General features: G+C 39.2%; 1 long non-coding RNA gene across 3 annotated transcripts in view; it reads right to left on the reverse strand.

Annotated features, from left to right (window-relative positions):
- LOC131394014 (uncharacterized) overlaps nucleotides 1-10,572 on the reverse strand; it is an 84,109-nt gene extending 73,537 nt beyond the window's left edge. For all 3 annotated transcript variants that reach the window (XR_009216035.1, XR_009216034.1, XR_009216036.1), the window contains exon 1: nucleotides 10,452-10,572. This is a non-coding gene — a long non-coding RNA (uncharacterized LOC131394014). The remainder of the gene's footprint in view (nucleotides 1-10,451) is intronic.
- Between the last annotated feature and the right edge of the window lie 4,518 nt (nucleotides 10,573-15,090).

The following is a 15,090-nucleotide window of genomic DNA, read 5'->3' on the forward strand; positions in this document are numbered from 1 at the left end:
TCATAGACACAGCTTACTATATGGGAAATATTACATGCTTTACATATTTTAACTCATGTAACCCACACAATAATCCCTTGGTGAAGACTTTATCATTAGACTCAGAGGAGTACTTCAACTCACATAGCTTAATAACAAGTGATGTTGGAATTCATATGCAGATATATCTGACTCCAAAGCCAATATGTAGTCTTTCAAGTGATACCAGTGTCTTCCTAACTGTCAAATCCAGCCACCATTTCTTCCCCTTCATCCTTCAGGAGCAGCATTACAATGTAATGTTTTACTTCAGTAAAAATAAATAGATAGATGGGTGATAGAGAGATATACCAACAAAATAACAACAAAAAATGTAAGAATACTGGGCCCAACCCTCTGGCCTAGTGGTTAAGTTCAACATCCTCCACTTTCGTGGCCCAGGTTTGGTTCCCGGGTGTGGACTTACACCCCTTGCCAGTGGCCATGCTATGGTGGTGACCCACATACAGAATAGAGGAAAATTGGAACAGATGTTAGCTCAGGGGGAATCTTCAGCAAACCAAAAGAGGCAGATTGGCAATGGATATTAGCTCAGGGCAAATCTTCTTCAACAAAAAAAAGAAGCAAAAAAAATGTATGAATAAGTCTAATAATGTCTATGAAGAAAATTACAACACAATATTAAAACATCTAAAACAAGATCCAAATAAATGAATAGTAATGCAATTTTCACAAACTGGATGATTTTGTGTCAAAAAAATGTCAATTCTCCTTCAAATTAATCTACAAGCTGAGTTAAATTTGAACCAAAGCTCCAACAGATTTTTTTGTGTGGAAAACTAGATAAGGCAACTAAAATTCATATGAAAGAGCAAAGGACCAAGAATAGTCAAGTTAATTTTGATGAAGAACGTCATAGGGAGACTTGTCCTATCAGATATGACTACTTTCAATATTTGGTAATGAACACCATGAGGCAAGTATAGACAAAGTGACTAACGGATTAGAACAGAGAGCCCAGAAACAAACCCAGGTATATATGACAGAGGTGGGAAATACAAATCTATGGAGAAAAACAGACTGCTTAATAAACAGCTGAAAAAACTGATTATCTGTATAAAAAATTATAGTAGATTTCTACGTCACATCATATACAAAGATCAGTTCCAAGTAGGTTCAACTCCTAAATGTGAAAAGCAAATTTTAAAAATTTTAGAATAATATATATGAGAATATAGTTATGATGTTGGGGTAGGAAAAGGTTTAACAGATAAGACGCACAAAAAAGACCAACTAGAAGGAAAATAATGGAGGCTTAACCATATTAAAAATTTAAGTCTTATGAAGAACAATAAAGTGAAGAAAGAAAAGAATAAAATCCAGAACTTGCCTTGTATACCTAATGTTTATGGACATCTGCCAAATTAAGAATTTTCTTGTGAAATAGAGATGGGTATTGTTATAACCCATACTATAGCTGGGATGTGTTATTTTGGATAATCTTTATTTTTTAATTTATAATTTTTAAGTGATGGTGCTGTGTATATGAACATGCACATGTATGTGTTTTGTACTTAGCATGTATAGTATTCATAATAAGATTAAGTAAATAAAATATTTGCATAATATTTAATAGTTTGAGAGAAACAATATTTGTGGAGGATTCCATCAAGATATTTAGTCTATTCATCCCTCTGGTAGTCTAAATTTATTCTTGAATTAGGCAGATAAAAAGCCTCCTAACTATAATTTATTGTAATGGATCCCTACAGAGGCATTCTGTGCTTTCTGGAATTCTTACTATATAAGTCAAAACCTGTTATAAGTAGCTCCATGAAGCTCAACAAACAAGTGGGACTCTTTCAATGCAAGTGACAAAATCTTTATGCAATCTGGTTTAAGCAAAAAAGAATTTACTGACTATTTTGCTGAAATGTTTTAAGTAAGTCTGGGTCAAGTATGAGTTTCCCCAAGTTGAGGAGACAGAACTGGGAGTCTGAGCCCTGGGCTAACATCTGTGTCCATCTTCCTCTACTTTAAATGTGGGATGCCGCCACAGCATGGCTTGATAAGCAACGCGTAGATCTGTGCCTGCGATCTGAAGCCGTGAACCCCAGGCTGCCGAAGCGGAGTGTGCAAACTTAACCACTATGCCACCGGGCCAGCTCCTAGTTTTTTAGTTTTTTTTAACAATGACTACTCTAAGACATTCTCTGCTCAATAGCCCCAATATGCTCAAGACCTAACATATAGGTTTTTTTTTCTTTTAATCTTAAAAAAAGTATAATATGAGATACTGTGTGAAATTTTATGGATGCTATAATACGACAAGGTTTAAGAATTTTTAAGGTATTTCATTGCCTAATCTCCATAAGTCTTTGGAAAACTGACAGCAATTATTATTCTTTTGCCAAAGATACCAATGAATTCAAGCCACTTCTGTTGAGTCATCCAATAGCTCGTCTTCCAGCTTTCCTTATATTCTAAACCAAGCCAGATATTTACCTAATTAATAGATCCAAAAGACATAAGTCTGCTAAACTGAATAGTGCTGATAATTCCTAAAACAAATTATATTTTCTACATTGAAGTTTTCTGATTGAATTTTTTGAAAATCACCTTTTCAAATCATACTTTATAAATAGATTGCAACGGATTCTCTTTCCTTAACATACAATTCTATCTAAGATACTTTTACCTGAAGGTGAGAATTGTATGTGTGTTTCTTTGATTATAAATATTAATCTTTCTGATAAGAATTCAATTCTCCTACATAGCAGTAAAATACTACTTACAATGAGTTTAATTTAAAATCTATTACCTAAGAGCATGTTTGCTGGCAGCTAACATTTTCTCAAAAAGAAGGTAATCTCTCATTTAATTGCTTGGAAAAATGGTTATTCACACACATTCTAATTGGAATTTTAATAGCAGTTAACTGACAACTCACCCAAGGAAAACAGATCCAATTCTAGTAATAATTATCCAAGAATAAGAAGCATTGGAAACAGGTTTTGAGTCCAATATATACCCTGAGTTTCATCTTTTTGTCAGGTGTTCTAATTAACTTAGGTGGAAGAAATATTGATCAGTAGCAGGTAACCAGAGGAAGAAAAGGAGCATAAACTAATAGTCAGACGAAGTTGAACTTGGATTTGAATCCCACCTCTCATAAATACTAACCATTTGACCTTGGGGCATAATCTGTAAAATTGTAATAATAAAAATATGTTTTCCTACAAGACCATTGGGCAGATGCTATAGTATGTGGGGTTAGTTCTCAGTAAGCACTCAACCACAGCTATTATTATTAATAAGAATAAAGAAGCTATTTTAGTTTGTAAGAAAAAACACAAAGGTATTACTTTTGGTGATAGGGATTTATTGTGCGAGAAAATAGAAAAATCATCTCAGCAACTATGAAGTCACTCTGGACTGTGATATATTTAAGATTGGGATATCAGGCCTCATGTAAAACCAAAATAATAGCTCAATTTTTTAAGACACAACCTGGGTTCTACAGGCCATCCATTTTTATTGGCATTTATGCTTTTAAAGAGAGAAGATCTGAACTGCTCAATTAGTTACTATCCAATATGGGGCAAGATTTTTGGGCAAAGTTCTTGCCAAGCAATGCCTTTATTTTCCACCTCAGCATGAACACTGATCCCTGGCCTAATCAGTCAAAACCAGAGGATGAGGGATAGGTTCACTGATTGATCATCACACACACTGTGCCATGGCAACTTTAGGCAGAAAGACTGGGAGAGGGCTACTTTCCCCAGAAGAAGGATGTGGGCATGGCCGAAACATAAACCCTCATGGAAATATCTCTAGTACAAAAGTCCAGCTGGAAAATTTACAAATGTGATTACACAGTGTCTAGGAATTGACTATAATCTGTTCACTTGGGCTTCCTCTTCCCACACAGTGGCCTAAAACTCTCTCTAGGAAGTCAGCTGGGGCAATCAGAGGGTCAGCGTATGGGTTTGCCCTCTCTTGGGGACCACTGCCTTGTGCTACCTGATGTCCAATGTCTGAATACTATTGTTTCATATATTTTGTCCTTTTTTTTTTTTAAGTTGTTTTAGTCAAGAAGATAAATCTGGTACCTGTTACTCCATGTTGTCCAAAAGCAGAAGTCAGCCCAGTATAGTTGATGAAAATGTTTTGAAAATATAAAATCTCAAAAGTAGGGGTTGGGGAGGAGGATGCCTGCATGGAGATAGAAATTCTCAAAGGAGGTTAAATTTTAGATAAATTGGTGTTAGACAAATTGGTTTAAGGCAAAACAATGTGCTTCTAAGTTTTCATTTAAGCTATCATTTTTCTATCTGAAAATGATAGTAGCATCCCAGGAAGCAGTCAGGGGCTAACTAGAACTACGGTTAGACCATGAAAAATAGCAGCCTATCCCCACGGTCGACTGAATGCTGCATTTTTCCAGGTCTCTCTCACGAGGGCCCAAGAGGGATAAATTGTAGGTGTCACTTTGATGGCAGGCCTCTTAGAATCTTTCATCTGTGAAATGTGTAGATTAGACCAGAGTATAGAAAGGAGAGCGTACTAATAATCCAAAGACATTCAGTGAAGTGAGAGAATTCCATACAGGTAAAAGCTTCTATAAACTTCAACTGTAATTAACTTCAGAGACACAAATCTAGACTACCTTCATCTCCACAGAAAAGCCTAAGGAAATTCTATCGACATTTGGTTTCTAGTGGCAAAATACTAGTAATACTCAACCCCCTTGAAGTGTGCAAACAAGTGTCCACAGGTCACAGACCATTGCTTCATTTCCTTCCTGGACAAACAGCTCTGCACAAGAGCCATAGCCTTCACTCAGCCACTATTATTGCAATCACGTAACCAACAATTGCTCTATCAGACCTTGTGCTGCAGGCTGGAGATACGATTACAACCAAGACATTCCTCACATACTTTTCTCTTCTTCCCAAACCCATGGGGAGGATGGACCTGCCAAGCCTGCCTGATAAGACTAATTCCTAGAGTTTATTGAGAAGAAATTAAGTTCTATGTAATTCAGGTTTTTTTTTTGAAAATCTTGCTTAAAAAAAAAAATAAAAAGCTACCGAACATACACTGTCACCCCCACCACCCCCTCCCAACCAGTTTTGAGCAGTCAACTTAGAAATGTTCAATATTTATCACTGGGCAGTTGCCCAGTACCCGCTCTTACTCCTGGCTGAGCAGTGGTGAGGGTCCTGCTTCAGAGGTGGTTTGCTAAACTCTCTCATCTAGTATCTTCTTCACTCACCCCCTTTTTTTTCCTTCCACTCTCAAGGAAACTATGCACATCTTGTGTCCTCTCTATTCATTTAGTTTCTCATCCTACAGAGAAATGAAAACTGTCACATTTATTTTATTTTTATTTTTATTTTTATATTAAAATTGCAACTTTATTGTTTTTAATTATTTTGTATAGCAAATATAACTTCACTTACATTTTGGGTTAAATGAGTTTAGTAGATTGCCCCCAGTACCCCGAGTTAATGGGAAAACCTATCCTAAGTTTCAAAACCCTAATTCACAAATGAACCTTTGTAAGTTAGCCTGTTGCAAGTTGAGGATGTTCTGTGTCTATACATACAACTCTCCTTACATATTTTCTAATTGCTTGCCCCTGTGTCTCATGAATGTGGGGAAGGATGCAGTGTGGTCAGGGCAAGAAGGGAATGAATAGCCATGCCTGAAAGAAACAACACCCTGTAAAGGAGCCTTGTACATTTAAATTCTAAAACTTTGAGCAAAATAATTGAGAGAGAGAGCCTATAAAGGAATGGTCTCCCTCAATGAAACAAATTAGAAAATGCTTAAGGTTTTAGAAGGGAAGAGCTCTAGAAAGATGTCTAGGTGAGAGGAATTACAATTTAAGTAAGCCCTGAGTCTCTCACCTGAGTTTATTTTCCCTCCTGAGCTGTGCTGTTTCATAGTGTGGCCACTAGATACCTGTATTCATTTAAATTAAAATTAAATAAAATTTAGAATTTAGTTCCTCAGTCACACTAACCACATTTCAAATGCTCAGTTAGCCAGTGGTTACTGGCCACCATTTTGGACAGCACAGATTTAGAACATTTCCATTGTCAGAGAAAGTTCTGTTGGACAGCACTGTTCTAGAATTCTTATTTGATTGCCAGCTTCCATGAATTCACCAATTGCCTAAACATGGACAAAAATACTTTTATTTAGCAGAGACAAGAGAATCCTTCAATACTAAGAAAAAAAAAAAAAGAAATTATTCTAGACAGGAACAAAGGAATAAAGATAGCCACGTTCAAGGTAGAGGTTTCTGATATTCCAAGTAAAGAGAAAAAACTGGAACAGTTTCACAGATCCTGGCTTCCTTTCTCACCCTGAAGAGTGAGTCTCATCTTCCTGGGCCCCTCAGCACTAATTTGTACCGAAACTATTGTTCTGACTCCTACCTAAGCACAAAAAGTTTAATTTCTTATGGCCTCTGCATTTTTCCTCAGATATCACAGGCAACTGACAAAAGGACCTTACCAGTCAGTTTCAAGTTTATCTATCTATACTGCATGACCTCACCCCCAGTTTTATCTGAATCTTATCGACTGAGATTGTTAAAGCTCTAGCCTAGTGATTCTTAATCCTGTTTCAGCTTTAGCCCAACCAAGGACAGCACACTCCCTATGGTAAGAAAGAATCTTTGCAAAGATGACTCTCAACCCATACAGGTGGGACCACCAAAATCTTTGTAAGTAAAACTGTTGTATATTTTCAAAAATTCATCCGAGTAAGTCTGATATGCCTCTCTGGGAGGAAAAACACCCATCTTCATTAAAAATGTCTATTACAAAGTTGCTCACAACAAAACTCTGGCAAGCTCTAACCCATCTCATCATTTCTAGATAGTTTTTCTCTGGAGCATTTTTTAAGCATACAGTCAGCCCTCCTTATCTGCTGGTTCTGCATCCGCAGATTCAACCAAATGCGGATGGGAAACATTTGGAAAAAAATTCCCTAACTCTAAACAATATAGTATGACAACTATTTACATAGAATTTACACTGTATTAGGTATTATACGTAATCTAGAGATGATTTAAAGCATATGAGAGGATGTGCATAGGTTATATGCAAATTCTATGCTGTTTTATACAAGGGACTTGAGCATCCGTGGATTTTGGTTTGGGAGGTAGGGGTCTTGGAACCAATCTCCTGCAGATGCGAGCGACTACTGTACTCATATAAAAGTTCTGTACTTGCTTGGGCCTGGTCCCATGGCCGAGTGGTTAAAGTTCCGTGCTCTCTGCTGCCGCTGCCTGGGTTTGCGATTCCAATCACGGGAGCTGACCTACCCTACTCACCAGTCGTGATGTGCCAAAGTCCCACATACAAAATAGAGGAAGATTGGCACAGATGTTAGCCCAGGGCTAATTTTCCTAAAGCCAAAAAAAAAAGAGGAGCGTTGGCAATGGATGTTAGCTCAGGGCGAATCATCCTCAAGCAAAAAAAAGAAAAGTTCTGTACTTGCTTATAGAGAATTAGTCTCATACATTGATAATCCCATATGTAATAAAATCACCATATAATTAGTATAACTAGTATTTGTTTTGAAAAATAAAAATCATTTCAGTACTCATACGTGGATAAATAATAAAGCATCTTTCATATATCTCTCCTCTTTCTGAATTCTCTACCTGCATTGAGTTTGCAACCTCCAGCACTTAGACACTACCCTGAATACCAGGCATAAGCCAACAGATACCAAAGGGCTAGATGAGGTAAAGAAAAAATTACCACTTGCCAGCACACAAACCCTAGTCAACACTCTAGTAGTGGATGAGTGGGTCTGGGTCAGCCCAAGGAGAATAATATGAAATTGCTGTTTCTACTAAATTGAGTCAGCTACGATGACAGCATTCCCTTACCAAAGAGGACATGTACTGGTACCAACATGAAGAGAGTGGTGGTACATTGTGTTGTAAACTAATATCACTACCAAAGTGCTCGTTGTGTTTTATGGATGCAACTAAAGGAACACACATAAACATACAGTCACCCTTTGAGGTTTGCCATTGACAGGAAGGTAATAAATCTCGACACCACCTTTTTTCCCACATATTAGTCAATGGGAATTAATGAGAAGGATGTCATGTCAAAGAATTTAATATGGGTCAAAGTAACAACAACAACAAAAAAATAGAGTCCGTTTCAAAGCCTCTTTTGGGTATTTAGCTACTTAAGGGTGGCAACAGGTCTATACGGGTCTGTGTCTGGCAGATCAATGAAACAAAACTCTGAAGCCCCATATCTTGCCATCATCTGCAAACACTAGATGGGCACCAGAGATTCTTTTGCATGATAATATAAAGCATTGTTTCCAAAGTGAAGACAATGGATAGGGGATTCTATACAGAAGACAGTGTGTTTTGAAAATGTTTCTCTTAACTTTTTATGGAGTTAGGCTGCACTGTTTCTAAGAATTCTTGTTTGTATTTAGGAGATGTGTATGATTACATACTGCATGATTCCATTCACATAACATTCTCGAAATAACAAAATTGTGATGGAGAATGGATCAACAGTTGCCAAGGATTAGGTTCAGAGGAAAGTGTGACTGCAAAGTGGGAGCACAAGGGAGTTTCTTTGTGGCGATAGAAATTTCATACCTGATTATGGTGGTGGTTGCACAAATCTATACAAGAGATAAAATTTTGTAGAACTATACATAACAAAAGTGCGTACAAGAACTGGTAAAATCCAAATAAGGTCTGTACTTTAGCTAATAGTTTGTATCAGTGTCCTGGTTTTAAAAATTATACTATGGTTTTCTAAGCTGTTATCAATGGGAGACGTTGGGTGAAGCCTACACAGAAACTCTACTTTCTGCCTTTGCAACTTCTATGTAAGTCTGAAACTATGTCCAAAAAAAATTTTAAAGAAAGATAAAAAAAAACCCTAAACCAAAAGTATATAGGAATTTCTTGTATATTCTTGCAAATTTTCTGTCATTTTATGTCATACCAAAATTTAAAAGTTAACATAAAGGATGTTGAGTTACTTATAGACAACCAGGCTCTGGGGCCATGCAACCAGGCATAAAGCCCAAATAATGCCACAGAACTGGCCAAGACATCACTGTGGCTGTCACTGTGCACGACACTGTAGCTTCCAACACGGGCACCACAGACACTGGACACCTACCACTGCCATGGTTGTCCTGGGAGCTGCCTCCACAGATCTGTAACTACCTCTACAGATCCCCGGAAGAGCTTCTGAGTAGTCCTACTTCTTCACAGAAGCAGCTTCTGACTCAGTCTGTGTATCTGATGGATGGTGCGTAGGCATGTGCTATAGCCCTAGCTGAAAGAATGAGGGAAACATGATTAAATAGCATACTTTCATAGTGAAAAGCAGGCTCTGCCTCAAGAGGCGGGTGATTCCCCAAACACAGTATGGAGGTTCCGAGACCGGGTCATTGAAAAGAATGACAAAGATCTACAAATAATAAATGGAAGCATGGCCTTTCTCACATCATTCTCCTGCTAAGGCCAACTGAGCCAAATTCTTAACCCTACTGAGAGGGTGGTCCTGGAGCTCAGGGTACCCAGTGATGCCAGGAACCCAGGCTACAGCACAGGCTCTCTCAACAGGGATGACTCAGGGTTGGATGTGGCACAAATCTCTTTTCTTTCCCAAATATATTTGAGAAGGCAGTTGATTCTTAGAGGGAAGGAAGCTAATATCTTTGGGTTTGTGTGTATATGAATGCGTGTCAGAGATGCTGAATAGGAAAGTGATTTTCTCACCCTTAGGTAAACACAAATAGAATTTGCAGATCTCCAGCACAGAAAGTCAGACTTAGTTCAACATTTTTTCTTTTGCTGAGTGGATAATTGGTAACAGGTATGTTCAGGAAATGGTAAGAAATGAGATGGCCAGAAATTAAAATGTGAAGGAGAGGGAGAGGAGTCAAGATGGCGGCGTAGGCAGACTCTGAACTCACCTCCTCCCGTGGACACAGCCAATTTACAACTACTCGTGGAAAAATCACCCCTGAGACAGAACTGAAAACTGGATGAGAGGAACTCCTGCAACAACGGACAATCCTAACTGAGGTGGAAGAGGCAGAGACTCCCTTCTGGAGAGAAAAACACCGCCTTCACAAGCCGCCAGCTTCACGGCCGCCGGGAGCAGCTCACAGGTACGCAGCCTCCCTGGAGACGCGGGGCCCTGAGCCGGGAGCGCCCCCCCACCCCACCCCCCGCTGTGGGCATTTTGTGGACCCAGCAAAATCGAGACCAGCGGCATAATATCTGACTTTGCCTGCTGCTAAAACATTGGGGAGCACCCCCAGAAAACCCGGTTCACAAAGAAACTAAAACCGGCTCTTAAAGGGCCCGCGTGCAAACTCACCCGTTTGAGAAAGCATCCTAAAATCACCAGAAAGAAAGGTGCACAGTGCTGGGGTGAAAAGAGACTCACCTGATAGGCCCTGAGTGCATCTCGGTGAGAGGTGAGACCTCTCCAGGGACTGGGACATTGGCGGCGGCCATTGTTGTGGCCTGGTGTGGGGGTGCTGACACAGATGCCATTGGAGTTCTCCCTGGGGCCTGCTAGCCCAGGGTCGGCTCCACCCGCTAGAGCACCGATTTAATCCAGCTCAGCCAGGGCAGGCAGCCCACCCTAGAAACCGGACCCACCCAACAACAAGCCCTCAGGCAACTTGTGGGCCTGCATAGATTGGTGACTGGATTCTCTGCAGCCTGGCAACTGAGCCGGCTTTAGCGGGGCAGGGTGTGCACAAGGAGCGGGTGGAGAGTGTGGGGCAGTGGCGGAGTGTGTGGGGCTCCCGCCATGGAGAGACTGGGTCAGCTTGGGGAGGTCGGGGTGCGAACACGGGGCAGGACTGTGTTGACTGTGTGTGTGGACCTGTGGGCGGCAGGGCTTGTCAGCTGCACAAGACTTGTGCTTCTCAAAGACCCACATAGGGGGTTTGCCCCACCTTCCAAAGCCTGAAACAATTGGGTGCTCCTGTGCCTGAGGCCAGCCCCACCCAGCTGCAATCCTCAGAGAGCTGACAAGAGACCTAATAGGCTAGAGGCTTACAGCAATTGTAAGGCCCTGAGCCTAACAACCTGCCACGCTGGGGGCCTACTCACTTAAAAGAAAGACTGCAACACAAATGTGGTATTAGAACTTGCAGCCAACTGTGCTGGGGCTCCCCACACCTGATAAAGAGACTGAAGGGCCCACAACAACTACAAGCAGCTGAGCATTACAACAGCTGGCCAGGAGCATAACTCGGCCTCCCTGGGTGCCTACAGGGAGAGAAAACAGGCCACAACAGAAGGACACACGTAGCCCACATAGGAGTCACCCCTGGAGCATTGAGAACTGAGGGAAGCACACTGGAAGCCTCCTAAGGCATCACTTACATAAGGTCATCTATCCAAGAGCAGGAGACGTAGCTGACCTACCTAATACGTAGACACAAGCACAGGGAAAGAGGCAAAATGAGGAGGCAAAAGAATACATTCCAAGTAAGGGAACAGGACAAAACCCCAGAAAAGAAACTAAGTGAAACAGAAATGAGCAACCTACCCGACAGAGAGTTCAAACTAAGAGTGTTAAGGATGCTCACTGATCTGGGGAGAAGAATAGATGAACTCAGTGAGAATGTCAACAAGGAAATGGAAGATATAAAAAAGAACCAATCAGAAATGAAGAATACAATACTGGAAATGAAAAATTCATTAGAGGGACTCAAAAGCAGAGTAGAGGATACAGAAGAACAGATCTGTGAGCTGGACAAAAGACTAGAAGAAATTACCCAAGGTGAACAGGTAAAAGAGAAAAGAATTAAAAAGAGTGAGGACAGTCTAAGGGACCTCTGGGACAACATCAAGCACACTAACATCCATGTTATAGGTGTCCCGGAAGGAGTAGAGTGAGACAAAGGGGCAGAGAATCTATCTCAAGAAATAATAGATGAAAACTTCCCTAGCCTAAGGAAGGAAACAGACATCCAGATACAGGAATCACAGAGAGCCCCAAACAAGATAAACCCAAAGAGGCCCACACCAAGACACATCATAATCAAAATGTCCAGAATTAAAGATAAAGAGAGAATCCTAAAAGCCGCAAGAGAATGTCAGGTTACATACAAAGGAAACCCCATAAGGCTATCAGCTGACTTCTCAGCAGAAACCTTACAGGCTAGAAGAGAATGGCATGATATATTTAAAGTGCTAAAAGGAAAAAACTTACAGCCAAGAATACTCTACCCAGCAAGGTTATCATTCAAAATGGAAGGAGAGATCAAAATTTTCCCAGACAAGCAAAAATTAAAGGAGTTTGTCACCAAGAAACCAGTGCTACAAGAAATGTTAAAGGGACTGATTTAAGGGGAAAAGAGAAGACCAAAAATAGGAAAAATTATCTATTTCCATGATAAGAACGTAATGGATACAAATGCACAAAAAAGAGGTTAGATATGACATCAAAAACATAAAAGGAGGGAGGAGGGGAGTGAAAGAGTAAAGCTTTCAGACAGAGGTCAAACTAAAGTGACCATCAATTCTGTATAGAAGAAGAAAGGAACAGAGAAGGACTACCAAAACATTGAGAAAAAAAAAAAAGTTAAAAAATGGCAGTAAGTACATACTTATCAATAGCTACTTTAAATGTCGGTGGACTAAATGCTCCAATTAAAAGGCATAGGGTGGCTGACTGGATAAAAAAACAGGACCCATATATGTGCTGCATACAAGAGACACACTTCAGACCTAAAGACACTCACAAACTGAAAGTGAAGGGATGGAAAAAGATACTCCACGCAAATGGCAATGAAAAGAAAGCTGGGGTAGCAGTACTCATATCAGACAAAATAGACTTTAAAACAAAAACTGTAAAAAGAGACAAAGAAGGGCATTACATAATGATCAAGGGAACAATCCAACAAGAGGATATAACACTTGTAAATATCTATGCACCCAATGTAGGTGCACCTAAATATATAAAGCAATTATTAACAGACATAAAAACAGAAATAGACAGTAACACAATAATAGTAGGGGACTTGAACACTCCACTTACACCAATGGATAGATCATCCAAACAGAAGATCAATAAGGAAACAATGGCCTTAAACGACACACTAGAACAGATGGACCTAGTAGATATATACAGAGCATTCCATCCAAAAACCGAAGAATACACGTTCTTTTCAAATGCACATGGAACATTCTCCAGGATTGATCACATATTAGGCCACAAAACAAATCTCTATAAATTTAAGAAGATTGAAATAATACCAAGCATCTTTTCTGACCACAACGGTATGAAACTAGAAATCAACTATAGGAAGAAAATCAGAAAAGCCACAAATACATGGAGATTAAACAAAACGCTACTGAACAACGACTGGGTTAACGAAGAAATCAAAGAAGAAATCCAAAAATACCTGTAGACAAATGAAAATACGACATGCCAGAATTTATGGGATACAGCAAAAGCGGTTCTAAGAGGGAAGTTTATAGTGATACAGGCCTATCTCAACAAACAAGAAAAATCTCAAATAAACAATCTAACAATGCACCTAAAGGAACTGGAAAAAGAAGAACAAACAAAGCCCAAAATCAGTAGAAGAAGGGAAATAATAAAAATTAGAGCAGAAATAAATGAAATAGAGACCAAAAAAACAATAGAAAAAATTAATAAAACCAAGAGCTGGTTCTTTGAAAAGATCAACAAAATTGACAAACCTTTAGCTAGACTCACCAAGAAAAAAAGAGAGAAGGCACAAATAAGTAAAATCAGAAATGAAAGAGGAGAGGTTACAACAGACACCTCAGAAATGCAAAAGATTATAAGAGAATACTATGAAAAGCTATATGCCAACCAATTCGACAATCTGGAAGAAATGGATAAATTCTTAGAATCATACAACCTTCCAAAACTGGATCAAGAAGAAGTAGAGAATTTGAATAGACCAATCACCAGTAAGGAGATCGAAACAGTAATGACAAACCTCCCCAAAAATAAAAGTCCAGGACCAGACGGCTTCCCTGGTGAATTCTACCAAACATTCAAAGAAGACTTAATACCGATCCTTCTCAAACTCTTCCGAAAAATAGAGGAGGGGGGGGAAGCTCCCTAACTCATTCTACGAAGCCGACATTACCCTGATACTAAAACCAGACAAGGACAACACAAAAAAAGAAAATTACAGGCCAATATCACTGATGAACATCGATGCAAAAATCCTCAACAAAATACTAGCAAATCGCCTACAACAATACGTTAAAAAGATTATACACCATGATCAAGTGGGATTTATTCCAGGGATGCAGGGATGGTTTAACATTCGCAAATCAATCAATGTAATACACCACATTAATAAAATGAAGAATACAAATCACATGATCATCTCAATAGATGCAGAGAAAGCATTTGACAAGATACAGCATCCATTTATGATAAAAACTCTGAATAAAATGGGTATAGAAGGAAAGTACCTCAACATAAAAAAGACCATATATGACAAACCCACAGCGAATATCATCCTCAATGGTGAAAAACTGAAAGCTATCCCTCTAAGAACAGGAACCAGACAAGGATGCCCACTCTCACCACTCATATTTAACATAGTACTGGAAGTCCTAGCCAGAGCAATCAGGCAAGAGAAAGAAATAAAAGGGATCCAAATTGAAAAGGAAGAAGTGAAACTGTCACTATTTGCAGATGACATGATTTTATATATAGAAAACCCTAAAGAACCCACCAGAAAACTTTTAGAAGTAATAAACGAATATGGTAAAGTGGCAGGATACAAAATCAACATACAAAAATCAGTTGCATTTCTGTACACTAACAATGAAGTATCAGAAAGAGAAATTAAGAATACCATCCCATTTACAATTGCAACAAAAAGAATAAAATATCTAGGAATAAACTTAACCAAGAGGTGAAACATCTGTACACCGAAAACTATAACACATTTCTGAAAGAAATTGAAGAAGACACAAAGAAATGGAAAGATATTCCGTGCTCTTGGATTGGAAGAATTAACATAGTTAAGATGTCCATACTTCCTAAAGCCATCTATAGATTTAATGCAATC

Source organism: Diceros bicornis, chromosome 29, assembly GCF_020826845.1.
Source record: "Diceros bicornis minor isolate mBicDic1 chromosome 29, mDicBic1.mat.cur, whole genome shotgun sequence".
In the NCBI taxonomy this organism is placed as follows: domain Eukaryota; kingdom Metazoa; phylum Chordata; class Mammalia; order Perissodactyla; family Rhinocerotidae; genus Diceros; species Diceros bicornis.